This window comes from Strongylocentrotus purpuratus, unplaced genomic scaffold (assembly GCF_000002235.5).
Source record: "Strongylocentrotus purpuratus isolate Spur 01 unplaced genomic scaffold, Spur_5.0 spur5_contig_861, whole genome shotgun sequence".
Taxonomy (NCBI): domain Eukaryota; kingdom Metazoa; phylum Echinodermata; class Echinoidea; order Camarodonta; family Strongylocentrotidae; genus Strongylocentrotus; species Strongylocentrotus purpuratus.
In genome coordinates, this window is record NW_022145570.1 from 2,742,430 (window position 1) to 2,749,767 (window position 7,338).

The 7,338-nt window shown below is 35.1% G+C and overlaps 1 long non-coding RNA gene across 1 annotated transcript; it reads right to left on the bottom strand.

The window, feature by feature from the left end:
- Positions 1-3,278: 3,278 nt before the first annotated feature.
- LOC115929951 lies at positions 3,279-7,046 on the bottom strand. The gene is made up of 4 exons (XR_004066760.1): positions 6,966-7,046; positions 6,361-6,542; positions 3,756-3,911; positions 3,279-3,325 (listed from the first exon to the last, which is right to left on the bottom strand). It is a non-coding gene; the product is annotated as an uncharacterized LOC115929951 (long non-coding RNA).
- Positions 7,047-7,338: the final 292 nt, after the last annotated feature.

The window sequence follows — 7,338 nt, forward strand, 5'->3', positions numbered from 1 at the left end:
CCGCAGTATGGAGGTTGCTATGACGGATTGCTAGTGTTGCGTCGATGAAACAAATGATCTGATTGGCTGTGGCTTGTGAAATACCGTTTCGTGCAATGTTTAGAGCGCTGTGATTAAATAATTTTCTCGAGTTTATTGGTAAAAATATTTAGGGTTTTTCTTTTTTTTAATAATGCGCGAGTTTTGCGCTTGAAGACTTTCAGGAATGTACTTTTAGACAATATCATGTAAAAAAGAAAAAAAATGTAGTTCCTTAATAGATGGGTCACGAAAGTAAACAATTTAGGCAAGTAAATACTTTTCGCCAATCGCAGACTCATCTTGCCGATCTAGGACGCACATCTCGCCAGTAAAATACGTCAAAGTTTGTCTGCTAAACGTGATTTTACGGAGACACTTGTCGCCACGACACCGGCGTTCCACTAACTGAGCTGTTTGGCCGTTTAATGTTTGCTGTCTACGTAGTTTTTTTCAAAATCTTTGTTAGGGGCTGCCAGCCAGAAGCCATACAACCTTTAACCACCATGTAACCAGGGATCACACCCACGATACAACCTGGGAAGTTGATTTTCTTCACCATTTGATTGAGTTCACGCCCCCTGCCCCCGTACCCACTTCTTCTACGCCTTACGAGATACACAACATATTACGGTCATAATAAAATGTGTCATATCTGATGAACTGGAAAACAAAATACGTTGAGTTCATCCGTCGTTTTAATCTCAAATCGCACATGAAATTGAAATTCAGACAATAGAGTAATTTGTACTAGTCGACTCTACATAGCCGGTGACTGAGAACAAAATATTTGTCACATCGACTCTTCCTGGTTCAAATAGAACGCATGCTTCCCATTTCATACGCTCCCTAAATAATGCGGTCAAGCAATTACAATCGTAGGTGATTCATTATGAACGCATGCATTATAACCACTGAACGAACACAAAAGAATCCGGGTACACATTTTTTTTCTTCAATTTCTGTTATGTTTATATTTCATTAATGAATGAAACCACATAAATTATTGTTATTGGAACCTGTTTGGGCCTATTCTATTTTACGAAACGGCTCGTTTATACTTCAATTGGGACTTGTTATATTGTATTCAATCATTTTGGATGGGGACATTTCAACTTCCTCTAATATGATATCTGTTCATACCATACCATGTAAACAATAATTGTCTTAACATCAGGACCAACATCCCAACATAACAAAGATAACATATTCCATACGTCAGATTGGGTAAATTGAATTGAATTGGATTGATAATGGTTGTATTGAGAATAAAAGAATAGCAATGCATCGCGGCCTAAACGGCCAATTGGGCAATGTTTTACTAATGTAAAATACAATATATAAAAACATTCATATAAAAACATCAAAACTGAACGTGAATGAGTAAATTGTATAAACAAATAGTTCACTTTAAAAATTCTTATTTCTTATTTGATCTCCCTAACTCATTTTATATAAAATGGAGAAAAAGAAAAGTGAAAGAATGAAAGAATAAAAGAATAGCAATGCATCGCGGCCTAAACGGCCAATTGGGCAATGTTTTACTGATGTAAAATACAATATATAAAAACATTCATATAAAAACATCAAAACTGAACGTGAATGAGTAAATTGTATAAACAAATAGTTCACTTTAAAAATTCTTATTTCTTATTTGATCTCCCTAACTCATTTTATATAAAATGGAGAAAAAGAAAAGTGAAGAAGAACATGATAATGGTGAAGAGTAAAGAAAGAAAAGAAAAGAGGATATTAAGATGGTAAGATTAAAAAGAAGGTGAAGAGGAAGAAGAAGAGGAAAAAGTATAAGAGAAGGAGGAAGAAGAAGAAGAAGACAGTGAGAGGATAAACAGAGGGTAGTGCGAATAGTAACACTATCATAAGGTATCGATATAAATATCCAAGCATTACACATTATACAAACTACAAACGATAGAGGCGAAGTTTATATAGAAAACACGTATGACTAATTGTATGAATTAATAATAGCTACTCTAAGTAAAAGGTTATAATGTTTTATCCAGATTATAAAAAGGGGAATTATAAGAAGAAGAAGCAGACGAAGAAAGGGGATAATTTCAGTCATTTAAACAGTTACAAATGAATGGTTATCATAGATTTTTAACTTCGATACAGAAGATGTGGTGTATTTATTATAAGGATACAAAGATTAGACCCAAGTATAAATATAAAAGAGGTATATATATATATATAATATAATCTACATAAAAACTTTTAAAAGATTTCATTAAATTGTGTGTATCAGTAATTGAAACTATAGTTTGCATTCAAGTATTGCACTTTTTTTATTACATCATTACTATAATATTGGTGGTATGAAACATCTTTTTTAGTGTTAACTAGAATCGTGGATGCGTTTAAGTGGTGGTGTGTGGCTTTTGGTTCACTCTGTTTGTTCGGCAACGTATTTCGGGTAATTTCTTAGTATGTCTAAGAACTCTTTTCTGAGTAATCTGGGATAAGATGTTCTTTAATTAGTTACTGGAAATACATTTTCCAATGTAAGATGTGCACAGCGAATGTCTCATTTGCTCAAGTGTTTACATTTCAAAGCAGGTATTAAAGAGCGTTCTTATAAGTTGTATACTGAGCACCAACGATGATGTGGAGGGTTCGCTTTTGGAATTTTTCTAATCTTTCGCATTGTTTTTTGGTGATGCCGCTATTCCAAACCGGTGTTGCATATTCAAGAATGGGCCGAACATATTCATCATAATAGTTAACAAATTGCGATCTGGAAGGCAGTGCCTTGCAAGATACGTAGTATGTGAAGTTTTCCATTTGCTCTTTTGATGATAAAATATGTTACATTTGATTCCAATTTCCGGTCACTTTTGATCAGAATGCCATGAAGCTTTATTAAAATACACTTTCTCTTTTATTATTGAATTGTATAAACCAAAATGATGGTATTTAACATCGGTCAGTACGTTATGGTTATACCAGTCCACAGAAATAATCTATCCATCAATACCTGTCTAATGAGGCCATCCCAACACAGAACTTGGCCTTTAAAGACAGTTTGCCTTTCTAGACAGCTTACACAATATTTCTTTAAATGTATATATATATATGTATATAATTTTAATGGTTATGATTCAAATTTCATGAATACAAAATCCAATATAACAGGTGAAACATCGGCTGTGCTAGTACTGACCCACAGCAGCTAACACGAAGTTTTCTGTGTCAGAATCCACTTTGTGTACTTCATCCTCAAAGTCTGTATCCATCTCCATGGTTCTGTTTCATTCTGCCTTTGGGATGTCCTCACCAGGTCCGAGAACTTTAACACAGAGAGCAACAAAGTTTGGGAGCAGTTTAGAAAAGAATATCACATATGCAATATTCCTCATCAGTCTTGGTTTATTTATTTGGATGGTTCATTGAATTTAATAAATCTTGCTTTGGTCTAAATTACTTAATATGAGGTTGTAGAAGCCACAAACAGATATTTTTTACAAAAATATATTCTAATGAAATCAACAAAATATGTTGAAGTTGTCGTAACACATACATCATGATTCAACAAACTTAGAAAGTGCAGTCAAAGTTAATGCATACATTGCAAATCCTAAGCTAATTTCTCTAAGCTGCACTGTACACTAACCAAAGGTAATTAAAATAGACATCCCCTGCAAAAAAAAATAATAGAAGGACACTTTTTAAATATCACTCAATAGTTTGCATTCAGGAGGTGTAAACTTGTAACTTACCTAAAAACCAGTGACCTGTTGTCCATGGGTTTGGGATCCCTTGGCTCTCAATTTGTTGAGCAATTATTTGTGAACCATTGTTCTGATAGCAGTCAGTTTGTGGGCTGTCAGCAAACTGTGGGCTATCCTTTTGTAGAACTGGGGCCATTTGAATCACTGGAAATAAAAAAAAATGATATCATTCATTTATTTCATTTCATTGGGAGCATAAAAATACAACAGAGGAATTTTGAAATGAGACAAGAAAATATCATGGAATACTATATACAGATAAATACATGTATGCTGGAGTAGGTACATGTTTATAGCAGCCAAAAACAAAACAAAACAACAACTTCATATCAGGCTTACCCAGAATCCAAATACATGTATAATAAATTGTGAACAAAAACTGAAAGGTAGTTATACAACAATTAATAATTTGATAATCCATATTCCCCTTGCAAGCAGATTCAACGTGAATGTCAACAGAGAATTTAAAGAAAGATACATCTGGTAATTCTTGAGACTTATTTTTACCTAGCCACTTGCTAAGTTCTTATCACAATATTCTAATCACTTGTGAATGTTGTTTGATCACAATTCATAGTTTCAGAATAAAATCCAGACACAGTCAAACCTGCTTTAGTGACCACCTGTCTACAAAGACCACCTGTCTACAAGGACCACAATTTTTGTTTCCCTTGAAAATGGTTTCTCATTGAAACATGTACTAAAGGAACCTGTCTACAAAGACCACCTGTCTACGAGGACTACTTTTTGTTTTCCCTTGGGCGGTCGCTGTCCCGCCCCCCCCCCCCCACTCAGTGTAATTTAGGGTACGCAAATGCGTGTTCCAACCGACCCCCCCCCCCCTTTCAGCAAAAGTCCGGTGTGTAAAGTCAATACGGCTCCATATGGAAACGTTGTATCATCCGCTCAATCAGACTTGCGTGCATAAAATAAATAAGCATTTTTCCATGAAAAAGTGAAGTTTTCTAAAATGTGCGTTTCTTTCCAGCATTGGGGCGCCCGGAAGTCACTCGGGTAACATTTCATAAAGTATAATATAAAAAGACCATATGCAAATTTTCTGTACTTTTGTCGGAAAAAATACATTTATCCAGCACAATGTCGTCTCTTTTTGCGTTGGAGAAGAGCAAATAGCGAGTTTCAATCACACTTTGGCCGCTCTCGCAAGCTCTCACTCGTTTTACTGTGGTCAAGCGACTTTGGGGCAAGCGGTTAATAAAAATACTAATCGTTAGCTTTCTTCTGGTATTAAACTTGTTTTGATTGATTGTATAATTTTGTCGGAATAAAGGAAACAAAAAGGCTCGACCAATAACTTATCAGTGTCTGAATTGACCTTTTGACCTTGAATTCCCTGATGCAAGCGCACTAATAACGCCATCTTCGCTAAATCGGCGTCTTTTATCGTAAAATGCGACACTTTCACAATGTTAATACATCTTTTTTTAACTATTAGTAAGATTTAAAATATTTTTTTCTGATATCACTGAAGTTTGGGGTTTATTTAATGAGAAATTTTAAAATAAGAGCAATTTTACTGTTTTAATTTACTGGATCGTACCATTAAAGTCGCAGGGTAGAAAGATGCATTTTCCAACAGCGTCAAATTTAATTTACGTTCCGATATTCTGTTAAATGGGTTAGTGTTGTTAAAAATCCACTGCTTTCTGCTCCAACAAACGTCCACATGCGTCGTTTATCAACTAAATTATTCAAATTTATGGATGCTTCCTAGCTTACCCGGTGTTTGTGTTGCTGTTGAAGCATTTATTCACCTGCTATATCATTCTTTGTACTCCAATTGCCAGAACACAAATTTCATTTTGGTTTTATAGTTTCATGCAATAAGTAAGTCAATAAAAGAGTATGTTCTGCACAATAAAAAGAATGTGTGTCCCTATTGTACAATGTAATGTGTCCCCTCATTTTGTAATAGTTAATTTACCCATTCACATAATGGAACTACCTGCCCGATGAAGCCAGTGGCCTGTGACCCCTTAACACTCGACACCGTGTGGGAGTCAGTTTGTGATCAACTTCTTTTATGAGACAAATACAAGCAAACGTTTCCATATGACCTTTTTCTTTTGTATACGAGCCTTTTTCAGCACCCCCCCCCCCTTTTTCAGCAAAAGTCCGGTGTGTAAAGTCAATACGGGTCGACCTTTTTCTTTTGTTACGAAAAGGACATTTTGGCAACACGCATGGGGTCCGTCCGTTCTCGAAGTGGGGGGGGGGGGCGGGGTCGCTGTAGACAGGTTAAACTGTATTCACAAACATGTACATATAAATATATGCTTGAAATATACTAGTTGGTGTAATGAATATTACCCAAAACTATAACTTTTCTTTAACTGGAATGAAAATTGCATGATTCATTTTTCAAACACTTACCATTCTTTAGGACAATGATATCTGTCATAAAATTATACTGCAAGGTGGTAATTTCATTTATTTTCAGGTATGTACATGTATGTCAAACTTCAAAACTAATTATAATAATCAGTATTATACACGTATCTAGTTACATTAACATAGGCTAAATGTATATCTTTGTTAGCTACAAAAAAAAATAGAATGTGGAATAACTAACCACCAATCTGTGAGCTTTAAGTTGGCTGGTCTTCAATCAAAAGGGGTCAATGTATGGGACATTACATCCTTGCTGGAACTCTGATGGGCATTTCATCTCTGTTAGGAGCATTTTTAGGCTGTCAATCCTTGGGCAGTCAAACTTAGTATCATCGGTCATTGGGCGTGAACGTATCTGAATCACTGCAAAGCAATACATATGATATTTGCATTTGATTATTCAGAATGAAACAAAAATAATGAGATAAATTAATGGACTGCATTGGAAGCATTCTACACCATAAACATTTTCTAATGTTCGCTTAAATATCACTATACCCAGAAACAAATAAACTAAAGTTACTAAGGGACCGCAATTGTGTTCCCCAAATCTCTGGTAAAGAAAAATAGTGAATTGCATTAATTCATCCCAGTGTAAGGATTGTAGCCTCTCAACATAATCCCAAATTTTAAAAAGCATATCAACTAATCTATTTCACACACTACTAGTACCCAACTGCAAACTATGAAATGTACTCAGTTTTGTTAACAGTCTTTATAGAAAGTAATTTGGATGATGTGCATTAACGAGAAGAAAGTATCTGAATAAAAAAATGTATTACTAACCACGCTCAGCTAATGGGATGTCTCCCATATCCATGGTGTGTACAAGTCCAGGTTCTGACACTGTCAACATTTTCCCCGCAACCACCTGCTGCCCTATTTTATTTTCACCGAAGTGCCTCTCCTTGGTACCGAATTCTTTCTCCTTTTGATATCAGTCAAGTTAGTAGATTTGTCCCTGTTCTACAGGACAAGGCTATCCTGGATAAACTCCATCTAATGATTTAATAAAGGTATTTATAATAGCAATAGTTTATAAAGAAAATAAAACCTGATATTTGATAATCGTATCTCTAACACTGGCAAACCTACCAAGTGCTAGACCTGACCTGGAGAAGGCATGTGGTTCTACATGTACAATAATTTTAGTGCACTA